Below are 17,857 nucleotides of genomic sequence, written 5' to 3'. Positions count from 1 at the left end.
TTACAGAGGTAACAGTACAAAAAATAAAAATATTTTATTAAAATACATAAATTTTTCTTGTCAAAAAACTTGGCGCTGCTAGAGAGAGAGAGAGAGAGAGAGAGAGAGAGAGAGAGAGAGAGAGAGAGAGACCTTTTACAAATGTAAATATTACTTATTCTATACTTATTCTATACTTTTAATTCTAATCGCTTTAAAAATCTAAACTTATCCTAACTTATCCTATACTTAATAATAAGCCGCATTATTCACCGTCACACACACACACACACACACACACACACACTCACGCACGCACGCACGCACGCACGCACGCACGCACGCACGCACGCACGCACGCACGCACGCACGCACGCACGCACGCACGCACGCACGCACGCACGCACGCACGCACGCACGCACGCACGCACGCACGCACGCACGCACGCACGCACGCACTCACGCACGCACGCACGCACGCACGCACGCACGCACGCACGCACACACGCACGCACGCCCGCACTCACGCCCGCACGCACGCACGCACGCACGCACGCACGCACACACGCACGCACTCACGCACGCACGCACGCACGCACGCACGCACGCACGCACGCACGCACGCACGCACGCACGCACTCACGCACGCACGCACGCACGCACGCACGCACGCACGCACGCACGCACGCACTCACGCACGCACGCACGCACGCACGCACGCACGCACGCACGCACGCACGCACGCACGCACGCACGCACGCACGCACGCACGCACGCACGCACGCACGCACGCACGCACGCACGCACGCACGCACGCACGCACGCACGCACGCACGCACGCACGCACGCACGCACGCACGCACGCACGCACGCACGCACGCACGCACGCACGCACGCACGCACGCACGCACGCACGCACGCACGCACGCACGCAAGCACGCAAGCACACACGCACGCACGCACGCACGCACGCACGCACGCACGCACGCACGCACGCACGCACGCACGCACGCACGCACGCACGCACGCACGCACGCACGCACGCACGCACGCACGCACGCACGCACGCACGCACGCACGCACGCACGCACGCACGCACGCACGCACGCACGCACGCACGCACGCACGCACGCACGCACGCACGCACGCACGCACGCACGCACGCACGCACGCACGCACGCACGCACGCACGCACGCACGCACGCACGCACGCACGCACGCACGCACGCACGCACGCACGCACGCACGCACGCACGCACGCACGCACGCACGCACGCACGCACGCACGCACGCACGCACGCACGCACGCACGCACGCACGCACGCACGCACGCACGCACGCACGCACGCACGCACGCACGCACGCACGCACGCACGCACGCACGCACGCACGCACGCACGCACGCACGCACGCACGCACGCACTCACGCACGCACGCACGCACGCACGCACGCACGCACGCACGCACGCACGCACGCACGCACGCACGCACGCACGCACGCACGCACGCACGCACGCACGCACGCACGCACGCACGCACACACACATCGCCCACACCCACTCGCTCGCACACACACACCAAGCTGACCTAATTTTAAGGTCTAGCAGCGCCAAGTTTTTTGACAAGAAAAATTTATGTATTTTAATAAAATATTTTTATTTTTTGTACTGTTACCTCTGTAATTCTTTGCGATGCGATTAAATCTTTTAAAATACATATATAAACTTTGTATTTAAATACCTTGTATTTCCTTGTTGGGTTTAAATATTTTAATAAAATATTTGTATTTTGTACTGTTACCTCTGTGTAATTCTTCATGATTCAATTTTTTATTCTAATCGAAGAAAAGCAGTAGTAATATTATACCTCGAAAAAACCTAAGTAACAAGTGGCAGTCGTAATGTACTGTTACCTCTGTGTAATTCTTCATGATTCAATTTTTTATTCTAATCGAAGAAAAGCAGTAGTAATATTATACCTCGAAAAAACCTAAGTAACAAGTGGCAGACGTAATCTTTGTATCTCGAAAAATATACTGAGAAAAAAAATTGTTAATCCCAAGAAATATTTAGTTCGATACGTTCAACTAAACATTTTAGTTAGTTAACTAAATATTAGTTGTTTCAACAATTTATTTCGTTTCTTTAATCAAGAATTAATTAATTCAACTAATGTTTAGTTAACTAACTAAAATGTTTAGTTGAACGTATCGGACTAAATATTTCTTGGGATTGACAAATTTTTTTTCTCAGTGTATGTTCTCTGTAATTGGCGCTGTAATTTAAAAAGAGATATCATTTCTTTTTTGTAATTGTAATAATAGATCACTTGAAGCGCGACTCATTTTTTGATAAGGTAACGTAATTTTGTGATGAGATTTTTGGAGATACAAAGCTTACGTCCACCACTTGTTACTTAGGTTTTTTCGAGGTATAATACTACTACTTTGTTTTTTTTCGAGGTGATAATAGATCACTTGAAGCGCGACTCATTATTTGATAAGGTAACGTAATTTTGTGATGTGTATCACTTGAGTAATAATTTTTTGGAAATAAAAATAATACTGCTTAGGTTTTTTCGAGATTTTTGGAGATACAAAGATTACGTCCACCACTTGTTACTTAGGTTTTTTCGAGGTATAATACTACTACTTTGTTTTTTTTTTAGGTGAAGATACCACTGTTTAGGTTTTTTCGAGATTTTTCAAGATACAAAGATTTCGTCTACCACTTGTTACTTAGATTTTTTTAAGGTATAATACTACCACTGTTTTTTTTTCGAGGTAACAACATATACACTACTATGCGTGTACTTGGCGCCTTTCTTTACCTTTTTTTTAAATACATTTTTACATCGCAAATTAAGTACATAAAAAAAAAATTATTTAATATTTACATGTAAAAATCTAACATCAAGATATTTCGCAAACAGAAAACTAAATAATAATATCGCACTATGTATTTCACTTCACAATTTGTAAGTCTGTAGAAATTTTTAATTGTTGGGAATCTTCAATCTTAAGCTCTCTAATTTAGAGCAGATCCGACACCTGCGATCAATCCATTGCTTGACCCAGAAGGTCTTTTTGTTGTTATTTAACAACCTTTTTCTTTTTAAAATAATGCTAGCCACTATAGTCGCCGCAAGTCTCTTCGTTTACGAGACATTATAATGTCACCACTCTCAGAGATCGACTAAAAAAGTACGTAAGTGGACACAGTTTTGAGAGAACTGTTCGAAAGAATACTCTCTGGATTCTCACGAGATGCTCGCAAGAGTACAATGTTAGAAAAATTACTCTAAAATGGACAGTGTCAGAATAACTCGAGAGCTACTTTGGAGAGTTTTACTCGCAGGTGGACACGCGCCTTAAAACTCTCGAGAATATCTCTCGAGAGTTATTCTGACACTGTCCATTTGAGAGTAATTTTTCTGACATTGTATTCTCGCGAGCATCTCGCGAGAATCCGAAGAGTATTTTTTCGGAGAGTTCTCTCAAAACCGTATCCACTTACGTATTTTTTTAGTTGATGTCTGAGAGTGGTTACATCATAATGTCGCGTAAACGAAAAAACTTGCGGCTGCTATAGTGACTAGCATTATTTTAAAAAGGAAAAGGGCGATCATGGCGCAGAAAGATATGCGCTGCTCTAACGAGCTGAAGATCCGAGTTCAAATCCGACCGAAAATTGTCCGTTTTTATTTGATCGCCACCTCTCGGAAGGGTTAATGGCAACCCGCCGAGAGTGTATCTCTAAGAAAGCAGAAGGGAGACCTCGGATTTTATACAGGCCGAACTTCAGGAGGCTATGGCTTGAACTTGAGCTATATAGTGCCGTTGAAACAACAAAAAGACCTTCTGGGTCAAGCAATGGATTGATCGCAGGTGTACATTCGGTGCTGGACCTGCTTTAATTAGAGAGCTTGAGATTGAAGACTCCTAACAATAAAAAGTTTCTGCAGACTTACAAGTTGTGAAGTGTAATACATAGTGCGATATTATTATTTAGTTTTCAGTTTGCGAAATACCTTGATGTTAGATTTTTACATGTAAATATTTAATAATTTTTTTTTAATGTACTTAATTTGCGATGTAAAAAATGTATTTAATTTCAACGCTGTAACTAAAACGTGCAAAGTATGTAAAACTAAAGTGTTACTAATTATTGACCATGTAATAAGCAGAGAATGTATTAAAAATATTCTTATCTAATTCTTTAAATTATGAATTTTTCGCACTTTATTCGCAAAACATATAAATTAAAAAAACTTTTATTTCTGTCACAGTAGTATTCTACAATGGTTCATGATTTCCGCATTTTTCAATAAGTTCCTTTGTGTCATCATGTAGCTCTCAAAATACGAACAGCGTTCGAGCTTGGCGAGCTGATCTCCGAAAGTAAAATAACGTCGTGTCGATTTGCGAATAGGTCTTGAAAAGTTCGCTCGCCGAGAGCTGCGATTCATTCTCCGTTATAGGTACTCTTTAGGAATATGTCCATTTGCGAGAATCAATCTCGAGAGCTACTCTCGAGAGTTTTACTCGCAGGTGGACACGCACCATTAAAGTTATTATAACATAAACAAAAGTTAAAGTAAGGCTTGTGGTAAACCTCGTAAACTTTGACATGCAAAATAATTAAATTTACTAAAATTAAATGTTTTTATTACACATAATACAAGCTAAACTAATTAATATTATCTGAGGCGTAAGACGTTACGGCAAAGCCTATGCAATAGCCAATACGTGTGCTACCTACTGTTACTACGTTTACGCGAGCGCGTTACTTCTGTAGTAACTTACGATAATTCACTCGTTTACGCGGAGTAAATTATTGTAAGTTACTACAAAATCCCGTTTACGCGAAGGAAAATCCCATTTACGCGAAGGAATTATCTTAAGTTTAGTATGGGCTGGCTCTAATACTTTTTCGTCGCAGTGTATAACATCTGTCGCTCGACGTTCGCCGCGCCGCGCCGCGCCCCGCTCGCCGCTCGTCTCTCGACCCCCACCGCTCGCCGCGCGCCGGGCACCGTGCCAGCCCAGCCAGCCGCCGAGGCCCGCCTCTATCGCTCCTTGTGCGCGCATTCGCTCAGACGTTTTATTTAATAACTCGTTAACTATTGCGAATTTTGCAAAATGGTACGAGACTTTTCTTTTCAGTTTGACCCAATCTACCTCCTCTATTCGGGTGGTTATTTTTATTTTTGACACCCTGTATATATATATATATATATATATATATATATATGTGTATATATATATATTTATAAATTGCCGTTTTTGAGGACATTGAAAAACTGAATGATTTCTCTGCATATCTGAAAGCAGCATCGTTTTCTAATGTATACATTGCAGATTGTTTTTTTATTATGTTGCTTTTTATTTGATATATAACAAATTTTTGCTTTCGAGGACATTACAAATGTATATACAAATAATATATATGTATAATAGTGTTTTTGAGAACACTAAATGTGTGTCCTCAAAAACACTGTTATATAACAATTTGTATATATATTTGTAAAGTCCGCGAATGAGACAATTCATTATATATGTGTTTTTGAGGACACTGAACATGTGTCCCCAAAAACACTGTTATATGCAATTATTTATTTATACATTTGTAAAGACCTCGAAAAAAAAAGCAACAGAACATATTGAATATATTAAAACAATTCGTTCTTATCGTATACAATGCTATATATGAATACGATATTAATACGATAATATAATAATACGATATCAAAAAGCTATATATATATATAATATATTAAATATTAAATAAATAAATTAATAAATTTAAAAAATACAATAATATATTTTATTATTTAACGGTATTATCTTGGTTACAGTAGGATTTCTGTTGATTTGTTTCTAACTTTTACTATATATAGCGTCTTATCATCACGTCCATACGTAAGTTTGACCTTCTAATTGAGTGAAATTGTGTTAAAATAATCACTTGTTATCATTTCTTATGCTTTGCAAAACCTGCATTTATGTTTGAGAAATTGCATTGTACGAAAATAGCGACCATGACCAGTGCTAGGTGCTTTTCTATTTACTGGGTCTACATATAGATTTGTAGAACCATCACTAATAAGACAATCAGATAGATTTAATCGTTACGTTACATTTATTTACTGAATATCATTGCTACAATGTGTGTGTGTGTGTGTGTAGTGCATAGAGAATAAAATGATTCGTGATGTATTTTTATATTTTTAAGTCAACACTGATAGCGATATAAAATATAAATAAAAGTTAAAGTTGATTAAATGGCGTGTAATGTAATAAAATAACGCAAGTAACGGAATATATTTGTTCCCTGTGCAATGACCCTTGTATAAGCTCTTGCCTGAGACAATAGGAATAGGGAAACCTTAAACATATTGTGTAGACATAGGCCGGTATTCATAGTCGGTTCTTATATTTAAGATCGTCTTAAGTACAATCTTAAGATGTCATTTTAACCAATCACAAAGCCGTATTAGCATCTTAAGGCATTACTTAAGCCGGTCTTAAAATAAGAACCGACTATGAATACCGGCCATAGCTAATTTGTATTACATGTATTAAATAATATAGAACATGGTAACATGATGCAAAGTGCATGTACACACACTATAAAAGTCATCATACCTAAACTGTATTAAAATCGTGTATACTGAATAGATAAGGAGCTTTCCAGCAAGTGACACAAGTCGGCATAAGTCGGTTTGTCTTTGTTACACATTGCCAAAAAAGAAAGGTAGAACGACATTTGCGTCGACTTGTGTCGCTTGCTAAAAAGCTCTCATGCTATCTAATCTAAGAATATATATGCTTACAATAAGTTACCATTAAACGGGTTAAGTAAAATATGCAGTTATAATCACCGACATAAGATGTCGTACAAACGTTAGTTAAATCCAGTTTTATAACACTGGTTGTTATTACTATATACTCGTTGACGAAGAGATGTAGACTTATAAATCCGATTTTAAAGAAATGTGTAAACACTAAGCGAGATGTTACGATTTCATTGTTAACTTAAGATAAAATTATAAAATTATTTTTTTTACAAAATTAAAATTTTAAGATTTTTTTGAATTAGGATAAAATAATATCCTTTTGTGTAAACGAGAATCCGTTTAAGGAGTTATAACTACAGATGTTATTAAACCCGATTAATGGTGGAGTAAAAATTAAAGCGAGGAGCACAGACTTCTGCATAGCGTGTATGCATAACGCATAAGAAAATGATCCAATCAGAATCCTTCATTTCTATCTCCACGATGGAAGTAAAGGACTCTAATTGGTTCATCCCTCAAACGTTATGCATTATGCCTTGTGCAGAAGTTTGTACTCCTGTGCTTTAAGGCTGATCTACAATGTGCTTTTTGCTTTCTGTTTTTAACTACGTTTACGCGAGCGTTACTTCTGTAGTAACTTACGACAATTTACCCGCGGAGTAAATTATCGTAAGTTACTACAAAATCCCGTTTACGCGAAGAAATTATCGTAAGTTACTACAGAAGTAACGCTCGCGTAAACGTAGTAATAGTCGCAAAGAAGTTGAGCAAAAAACAGGAAGCAAAGAACACATTGTAGATCAGGCTTTAGTCTGAGATGAAATATGTATATTAGACTGAAACATTAAAAAAAGTACATAAAACATAAGTAATTTTCTACATTTACTTAGCAATTCTGTGGACATGCATTTTGTATCATATTGTCACATATGTTCTATAATATTTAATACATGTAATACAAAATAGCTTCGTCTACACAATATATACTTACACAAGGGGTATATATTCCATAATGCGTTACTTGCGTTATTATTATATTACACGCCATTTAACCAAGTTCAAACTTTATTAACATTTCATACAGCAATCAGTAAAAAACCTGAAAAGACAGACACTACAAAGCATTTTGTTCCGTTAAACAACATTGTAACAGAGTTCAGTGATTAAATGCAAGTATTAACTTATCTTATCTAATAATCCTATTATTAACACTGTTTCCAAAAATCCAGCGATGTAAACAGAATACATGTGTCTTGTCGTACAGCTTCTGTCGCTATTTCCGTACAACTCAATTTCTAGAACACAATTACAACATTCACGTAGCATAAACAACGAAAATGAATAATTATTTCAACACAATTTCAGTTAATTAGTAGCTATTTAGCACAATACTGTACAGTATTGTGCGTTAGGGCCTAAGCAGAATGGCTGTCTTATAACCTTAAGGCAGTGTTTTATGCCTTAAGTCTTTAGGCTGATCTACAATGTGCTCTTTGCTTTCTGTTTTTTGCTCTTAACCTGTTTGCGACTATCCCGTATTTCGCAATTGCGTCGCATAACGCGATGTTTTTTGTTCTCTGTCGCCTAAGATAAAAATTGACGAACTTCAGAAGAGACAAGAAACATCACGTTACGCGACGGAATTGCAAAATACGAGATAGTCGCAAAGAGGTTAAGAGCAAAAAACAGAAAGCAAAGAGCACATTGTAGATCAACCTTTTGTCTTATGTAACGCACAATACTGTGTTAATGTTTTCTGTCTTGTGTAGTATACGTCGCGTATACTTACATAAGACAAAGACTTAAGGCATAAAACACTGCCGAGACAGCCATTCTGCTTAAGCTCTAATTTAAAGCAGGGAACACAGACTTTTGCATAACGTATAATGCATAAACATAAGAAAATGGATTGGTCTATTTCCTTATGCACACGTATATGGATTAATCAATTTTCTTATGCTTATGTATTATGCGCTATGCAAAAGTCTGTGCTCGCCGCTTTATGCCCGTATCAGACTATAGAAATTTGACCAATCAGAGCAAAGTTTACTAAACTTGAGGTCAATTTTCTCTGTTCTGATTGATTAAATTTCAATCCAATCTCAATCCTAATCCGTAGTCTGATACGGGCTTTAAGGCCATCGCACACAAAATGCATAACGTAGCATAAACGTGGCATAAAGCTATATCCACACAAACTTGCATAAGCCCATAAACATAAGCATAAGAGAATTGATTGGTCCATATGCATGTGCATAAGGAAATAGACCAATACGTTTCTTTATGCATATGGTTATGCACCTATGCAAGTTTGTCTGGATAGACCTTAAAGGTGGATGCTCATTGGTTTAGCGGTCTTAAGCGGGGAGCACACACTTCTGCACAACGCATAATGCTTAAGCATAAGAAAACTGATTAGTCTATTTCCTTATGCACATGTGTATGGACCAATCAATTTTCTTATGCTTACGCATTATGCATTGTGCAGAAGTGTGTGTCCGGGCCCTTATGGTCTATCCAAACAAACTTGCATAGGTGTAACCATATGCATAAAGAAACGGATTGGTCTATTTCTTTATGCACATGCATATGGACCAATCAATTCTCTTATGCTTATGTTTATGGGCTTATGCAAGTTTGTATGGATATAGCTTTAAGGTGGAAGCACATAAAATTGCAGGAGCCATAAGCAGAATTCGAAGCCATATGCGCATGCGCTATGGCGGCTATGGTATCTGCATTCTGCCCATGGCTTCTGAATTTCCAATCTACATAAACTATGCATTATATATTTTTATGTAGATTGAAAATTTAGAAGCCATGGACAGAATGCAGACACCATAGCGCATGCGCATATGGCTTCTGCATTCTGCTCATGGCTCCTGCAATTTTGTGCTTTCACCTTAAGACCGCTAAACCAATGAGCATTCAGCATAAAGTCGCAATATTAATTTACATAAGTTGCTCATTGGTCCAGCGGTCTTAGGGCCTTGGCACGTAAAAAAACTTATTAAGCAGTAAAACTTAAGCAGTAAGAAATCAACGGTATGGATTCGCTACCGCTTAGGGCCGTGCTTAAGTTCTTGACTGTGATTGGCTGATTTGCTTACTGCTTGAGTTTTACTGCTTAAGTTTGTCTTATGTGCCCAAGCCTTTATACTATGCTTATGCAGCCTATGCAACTTTGTGTGCGATGGCCTCTTTTAGAATGCCATATTGTTTACTAATTATGCATGTTCTTTAGACCAGATGCGTGACTGATATATTTTTCTGTGATTACGCAAAAAATCCGAATGACCATACAGACAAACTTGCAAGCTGTATAACCGTATGCATAGAGAAAATTATCCAATCGCATTTCTGTCATAAAGATGGATGTAAAATGCGATTGGATAATTTTCTTAATGCATACGGTTATGCAACTATGCAAGTTTATCCGAATGGGCCTTAATGCACCGTCTTGTATACGTTACAAGTATTTGCACACCCAGTTTTCTTACAATAACTTATTCGGGGGAATAATACATAATTACGATTTCTATCCATAAGTAAATTATATGCTATATATACATGTATTAATTTATAATATTTTATTAATAGTATTAAATATATGTGGACACAACTTGTACATATGTATTATTCCTTCGAATAAACTTATTGTAAGAAAACTGGGTGTGCAAGAATACTTTTTTGATCCTGTATATAAATATTTATGCGTACGAGTGATCTTAGGTCATAAATTCGTCCATACGGACGTTTAGCCATTCTAATTAAATAAAATTGTGTCAAAATAATCATCTGTTTTCGTTTCTTATGCTCTGCAAAACCAACATTTATGTTCGAGAAATTGCATTGTACGAAAATAGTGACATAAACGGTAGGTACTTTTCTGTTTACAGGATCTACATAGATTGGAAATTGCTTCACTAATAAAACAATCAAATAGGCTTAATCGTTACATTCATTTACTGAATATCATTGCTATGATGTGTAAGAAAACGAAATGATTCATAACGTGTTTGTATATTTTTATATTTATCCTGATAGCGATATAAAATGTAAATACAGGTTGGAGCTGATTAAATGGCGTGTAATATAACACAATGACGTAAATAACGCATCATGGAATGTATTTGTCCCATGTGCAATGGTCCTTGCACAATGCCAGGTTCCTGCCTGAAGCAAAAAAAACACGGAACAGAAACCTAAACCTTGCACATATTGCATAGACATAGCCAATTTGTATTACATATAATAATATAAAACATATGATGCAAAGTGCATGTGTACATACTATAAAAGTCATCTTACCTAAACTTGTAGTAGACTTATTTAAAACATGTGTATACTGACTACATGCCTTCTAATCTAAGATGCAATGCTTCTGTATGTTGCACTGAAACATTGAAAAAAGTATATTACACATAAGTAATCTTCTACATTTATTTAGCAACTTTCTGTGCATGCATTTTGCATCATCCTGCTGTATGTTCTGTTTTTATACAATATTATATAATACATGTAATACGAATTGGATATGTCTACACAATGTATATTTACACGAGGGATAGATGTATTTCATGATGCGTTACTTGCGTTACGTTACATTATACGTCATTTAACCAACTTCAACCTTCATTTACATTCATATAGCTATCAGTAAAAAACTTGAAAGTATACAGACACCGTAAAGCATTTTGTTCCCTTAAACAAAATTGTAGCAGAGTTCAGTAATTAAATGTAACTATTAAACTTATCTTATATGATCATCCTATTAATTAAACTGTTTCCATAAATGTAAATAGAATACGTGTCTCGTTGTACAGCTTCGGTCGCTATTTCCGTACAACACAATTTCTGGAACATATATACAACTTTCACACAGTAGAAAGAACAAAAATGAGTAATTATTTTAACACAATTTTAGTTAAATAGTAAATCTAAACATACAAACACAAACTTGCGATTTAATATCACACGTCGTACCGGTCGTACGTACGCGGATAACAAGGAATATAGGCAACCGGCAAAATGCGATTTTAGTGCGTACCGAAATGTAGTACTAAAAATTTGTATCATATGTAAAGCCAAAGCCCCTTGCACAATGCCAGGCAACAGGCAATAGGAACAGGAAGTAACCAAAAAATCGTTAATTACAACTTAAAAAATTTGAATACTTATGATTAGTTAGCAACAGGCAATAAGCACAGAATTTTCACCGTGACGGAAACTCTGCGTCTATTGAGATAAAATTATGAGGTAAAATTATATTGAAAAAGTCGTTTGGGTTTGTGTAGGAATCACAGCAATTTCAGTCAATCAGGAAAGTTCCGAGATTACTCGGCGTTGTCATTGGCCTAGTGAGTTTTCCTGATTGGGTCAAGTTGCTGTGATTCTTAAGCGGGGAGCACACACTTCTGCACAACGCATAATGCGTAAGCATAAGAAAATTGATTGGTCTATTTCCTTATGCATATGTGTATGGACCAATCAATTTTCTTATGCTTACGCATTATGCGTTGTGCAGAAATGTGTGCTCCCCGCTTTACTCTATCTTAAAAAAAAGAAACGGTATTAAGGGTCTGTCCAAACGCCTTGCATAGCTGCTTAACACATACGCATAGAGAAATTTACCAATTAATACCCATTTTTACCAATGTAGGTTAACATTAATGTTTAATCTATTTTTTATCTTTTTATAGTTCTGAGAATTAGAAAAAAAAAATAATATATTAATCCAAGGTTAAAGTTAATCTACATGTACAGAAATGGACATAAGAAAATACTATAAGGATGCCATATTGTTTACGTTTTTCCTCAATTCCTATTCTCCTCAAATTCTATTGTGATTGGTTGGAAGTTCTATTGTGATTAGTTGAAAATCTTATTGTGATTGGTTGGAAACCCTTCGTGATTGGCTGGTAACAATAAAGAACGCAGGAGAGGTTAAACTCTGACATCTCCTAACCTCTCCTAACCTCTCCTGCGCTCTTCTGCATTGGCGTCGCAATCTTGCAATGTCCAACTTACTACATATTGTTGCCAGCTAATCACAGAAGACTGGGGGTCGATTACGGTTCTTGAAACAAGATGAAAATTACAAAAGTAAACAGATTTACTAGATTTTGAACAATAAAATCATAGAAACTCTAGTGAATTTTCTAACTTTTGTAACTTTCACTTTGTTTTAAGAACCGCAATGCGGCCGATTACGGTTCCTAAAATGAAGTGAAAATTACAAAAGTGAACAGATTTACTAGATTTCGACCAATAAAATCATAGATACCTTAGTGAATTTCCTCACTTTTGTAACTTTCACCTTGTTTCAAGAACCGTAATAAGCCCCCTGATCACATGACCAGTTGGCGCTGTTTGGCGGATATATACAAGTCAACTTATATATCGAAATTCGAAATATCCAGGCATTCCTTGGCGGTTAGTGTACGTTGTGCGAGTTACACGTATGCATTAATAAAATTTTCGAATCAAACGTACTATATTTGTAAAGCCTCGCGGCCTCGCGCAATTATACGCAGTTTATGTGCTCAAAAAAATAGAAAGAAAAAAACTACAAAGACACGTGTAGAATTTGCATTGCAGCATCGTAAGTTACTTTTATTATTAGACCTAAAAAATGGTTAAATAATGTGTCTGGTACTAGATAAACAATCTCCGCTTGTAGGGCACGTAATAACAAAAAAATTTGTTTTATATTTTTAAATATTGTATCAAGAGACACGGTAGTGTCTCGCGCCAAGTACACGCGGAGCGAGACCGACCGTGACTCTTTTACGCGACGCGACGGGTTGCGAGTACCCGAGATGTTGAGATCTCGATAACGAGTGAACGGATCAAGTTCTAAGTAGGCTTGATCGATAGCTTGGGGTCCAATTAGGGGGGGGTTTCTCTCATAATATTCCGCTACGTGCCTTACGAGCGGAGATATTGCGACGCAAAGTCCAAATGTGAAAATTTATTTTTAAGATACTCCTCCTCCTCCTAACGCCGCGATCTATCAGAGAAACGTCACTTTCACTTTTTCGACGCTGGCGGCGCAGGTATCGCCAGTTTCGATATCGCGCGCGTATTTCGAAATTAGGTCGATAGACTTATCGGTCAGAGGAAGATTTCTATTTAGGTAAATTAGGTATATATATAATAAATATTGAGTCAACGGAAAAGAAGGTTCTCTACGCTTGGCAGAAAGTGCCGCTAGGGAATTTTTAAGTCGATTCTTATGAATCAAGCTTGAATTTGATGTCTATGTATCCCAGGTTGCCGATGACGAGGTCCAGATAGTGCGCTTTATAGTTTTCGGTGTCCAGGTGTAATAATACGTTGAATTCGATGTCTACGTGTCCCAGGTTGCCGATGACGAGGTCCACATAGTGCGCTCCGTAGTTTTTGGTGTCTACGTGTATTAATATCTTGAATTCGATGTCTACGTGTCCCAGGTTGCCGATGACGAGGTCCACACAGTGCGCTCCGTAGTTTTCGGTGTCTACGTGTATTAATACCTTGAATTCGATGTCCACGTGTCCCAAGTTGCCGATGACGAGGTCCACATAGTGCGCTTTATAGTTTTCGGTGTCCAGGTGTAATAATACGTTGAATTCGATGTCTACGTGTCCCAGGTTGCCGATGACGAGGTCCACATAGTGCGCTCCGTAGTTTTTGGTGTCTACGTGTATTAATATCTTGAATTCGATGTCCACGTGTCCCAGGTTGCCGATGACGGGATCCAGATAATGCGCTTCATAGTTTCGGTGTCCAGGTGTAATCGTACGTTGAATTCGATGTCTAGGGTGTCCCAGGTTGCCGATGACGAGGTCCACATAGTGCGCTCCGTAGTTTTCGGTGTCTACGTGTATTAATACCTTGAATCGATGTCACGTGTCCCAGGTTGCCGATGACGAGGTCCACATAGTGCGCTTCATAGTTTTCGGTGTCCCAGGTGTAATAATACGTTGAATGCTATGTCTACGTGTCCCAGTTGCCGATGACGAGGTCCACACAGTGCGCTCCGTAGTTTTTCGGTGTCTACGTGTATTAATACCCTGAATTCGATGTTCACGGGTATCCCAGGTTGCCGATGACAGGTCCACATAGTGCGCTCCGTAGTTTTCGGTGTCTACGTGTATTAATATTTTGAATTCGATGTCCACGTATCCCAGGTTGCCGATGACGGGATCCAGATAGTGCGCTTCATAGTTTCCGGTGTCCAGGTGTAATCGTACGTTGAATTTGATGTCTAGGTGTCCCAGGTTGCCGATGACAAGGTCCACATAGTGCGTTTCGTAGTTTTCGGTGTCCAGGTGTAATAATACGTTGAATTCGATGTCTACGTGTCCCAGGTTGCCGATGACGAGGTCCACATAGTGCGCTCCGTAGTTTTTGGTGTCTACGTGTATTAATATCTTGAATTCGATGTCCACGTGTCCCAGGTTGCCGATGACGGGATCCAGATAATGCGCTTCATAGTTTTCGGTGTCCAGGTGTAATCGTACGTTGAATTCGATGTCTAGGTGTCCCAGGTTGCCGATGACGAGGTCCAGATAGTGCGCTTTATAGTTTTCGGTGTCCAGGTGTAATAATACGTTGAATTCGATGTCTACGTGTCCCAGGTTGCCGATGACGAGGTCCACATAGTGCGCTCCGTAGTTTTTGGTGTCTACGTGTATTAATATCTTGAATTCGATGTCTACGTGTCCCAGGTTGCCGATGACGAGGTCCACACAGTGCGCTCCGTAGTTTTCGGTGTCTACGTGTATTAATACCTTGAATTCGATGTCCACGTGTCCCAGGTTGCCGATGACGAGGTCCACATAGTGCGCTTTATAGTTTTCGGTGTCCAGGTGTAATAATACGTTGAATTCGATGTCTACGTGTCCCAGGTTGCCGATGACGAGGTCCACATAGTGCGCTCCGTAGTTTTTGGTGTCTACGTGTATTAATATCTTGAATTCGATGTCCACGTGTCCCAGGTTGCCGATGACGGGATCCAGATAATGCGCTTCATAGTTTTCGGTGTCCAGGTGTAATCGTACGTTGAATTCGATGTCTAGGTGTCCCAGGTTGCCGATGACGAGGTCCACATAGTGCGCTCCGTAGTTTTCGGTGTCTACGTGTATTAATACCTTGAATTCGATGTTCACGTGTCCCAGGTTGCCGATGACGAGGTCCACATAGTGCGCTTCATAGTTTTCGGTGTCCAGGTGTAATAATACGTTGAATGCGATGTCTACGTGTCCCAGGTTGCCGATGACGAGGTCCACACAGTGCGCTCCGTAGTTTTCGGTGTCTACGTGTATTAATACCCTGAATTCGATGTTCACGTATCCCAGGTTGCCGATGACAAGGTCCACATAGTGCGCTCCGTAGTTTTCGGTGTCTACGTGTATTAATATTTTGAATTCGATGTCCACGTATCCCAGGTTGCCGATGACGGGATCCAGATAGTGCGCTTCATAGTTTCCGGTGTCCAGGTGTAATCGTACGTTGAATTTGATGTCTAGGTGTCCCAGGTTGCCGATGACAAGGTCCACATAGTGCGTTTCGTAGTTTTCGGTGTCCAGGTGTAATAATACGTTGAATTCGATGTCTACGTGTCCCAGGTTGCCGATGACGAGGTCCACATAGTGCGCTCCGTAGTTTTTGGTGTCTACGTGTATTAATATCTTGAATTTGATGTCCACGTGTCCCAGGTTGCCGATGACGGGATCCAGATAATGCGCTTCATAGTTTTCGGTGTCCAGGTGTAATCGTACGTTGAATTCGATGTCTAGGTGTCCCAGGTTGCCGATGACGAGGTCCACATAGTGCGCTCCGTAGTTTTCGGTGTCTACGTGTATTAATACCTTGAATTCGATGTCCATGTGTCCCAGGTTGCCGATGACGAGGTCCACATAGTGCGCTCCGTAGTTTTCGGTGTCTACGTGTATTAATACCTTGAATTCGATGTTCACGTATCCCAGGTTGCCGATGACAAGGTCCACATAGTGCGCTTCGTGGTTTTCGGTGTCCAGGTGTAATAATATGTTGAATTCAATGTTTAGGTGTCCCAGGTTGCCGATGACAAGATCCACATATTGCGCTCCGTAGTTTTCGGTGTCTACGTGTAATAATACCTTGAAATTGATTTCTAGGTGTCCAGGTTGCTGATGACGAGGTCCACATAGTGCGCTTCATAGTTTTTGGTGTCTAGGTGTATTAATAACTTTAAATCTGAATATGTGCGTTCAGCCGATATTCCGCTAGCTTAGCAATCGTGAGCAGTTGCTCGTTTTTGCTCGTTTCCTCTCTTTTTAATCCAGTAAGTCAAAAAAGAGGAAACGAGCGAAAACGAGCGACTGCTCACGATTGCTAGGCTAGCAAAGTATCGGCTAAACGCACCCAATGTAGGACACGTAGATATCGAATTCGAAATATTAATACATGTAGACACCGAAAACTACGAAGCGCACTATGTGGACCTCGTCATCGGCAACTTGGAACACGTGGCCATCGAATTCAAGGTATTAATACACCTGGACACCGAAAACTATAGAGCGCGCTATGTGGACCTCGTCATCGGCAACCTGGGACACCTAAACATTGAATTCAAGCTTGATTCATAAAAATCGACTTAAAATTTCCCTAGCGGCAGAATTAAAATTATGTCATGACATAATAAAAATCGCTGAATTAAAATTATGTCTAGACATAATAAAAATTGGACAAAAATTATGTTTAGACATAATAAAAATTGGATGAATTAAAATTATGTCTGACGTAAAAATAATTATCAAAAATATCGATACCTGAAGATATCGGTACATATACAGTTGCGAACAACATTCAGTAAGGACACGCAAATAAAAATAAATAAAGAATTTTACAGTTAACGACTTATTAACATTAATCATGCTTTATTGCGATTATGTTTTATGTTGAAATTGAAAAATATATACAAGGTGTACAATTAAAAGGGTTACAGATTATTATTTTTAAAAAACTGAGCAAAATATTAAATTGTTGTTTTCTTTAGAAATAATAGTCCGTAACACTTTTAGCTTCATACCTTGTATTATATACGGTTTAA

At 39.3% G+C, this 17,857-nt stretch overlaps 2 protein-coding genes and 1 long non-coding RNA gene across 5 annotated transcripts in view; 1 reads left to right on the top strand and 2 right to left on the bottom strand.

Annotated features, from left to right (window-relative positions):
* Nucleotides 1-17,857, bottom strand: part of LOC143906733 (uncharacterized) — a 140,655-nt gene that overhangs the window by 40,119 nt on the left and 82,679 nt on the right. The gene's annotated exons all lie outside the window — the stretch shown is intronic.
* The window catches only part of LOC143906735 (uncharacterized), a 109,866-nt gene that overhangs the window by 88,441 nt on the left and 3,568 nt on the right, over nucleotides 1-17,857 (bottom strand). The window lies entirely within an intron of this gene.
* LOC143906708 (uncharacterized) lies at nucleotides 1,903-2,768 on the top strand. Its single transcript, XR_013259626.1, has 2 exons — nucleotides 1,903-2,409; nucleotides 2,616-2,768. It is a non-coding gene; the product is annotated as an uncharacterized LOC143906708 (long non-coding RNA).

The sequence above is a fragment of the Temnothorax americanus genome, unplaced genomic scaffold, assembly GCF_048541705.1.
Source record: "Temnothorax americanus isolate GAGA-0224 unplaced genomic scaffold, ASM4854170v1 Scaffold75, whole genome shotgun sequence".
NCBI lineage: Eukaryota > Metazoa > Arthropoda > Insecta > Hymenoptera > Formicidae > Temnothorax > Temnothorax americanus.
Note: the sequence above shows the minus strand (reverse complement) of the source record. Positions and strands in the feature narration are given on the sequence as shown.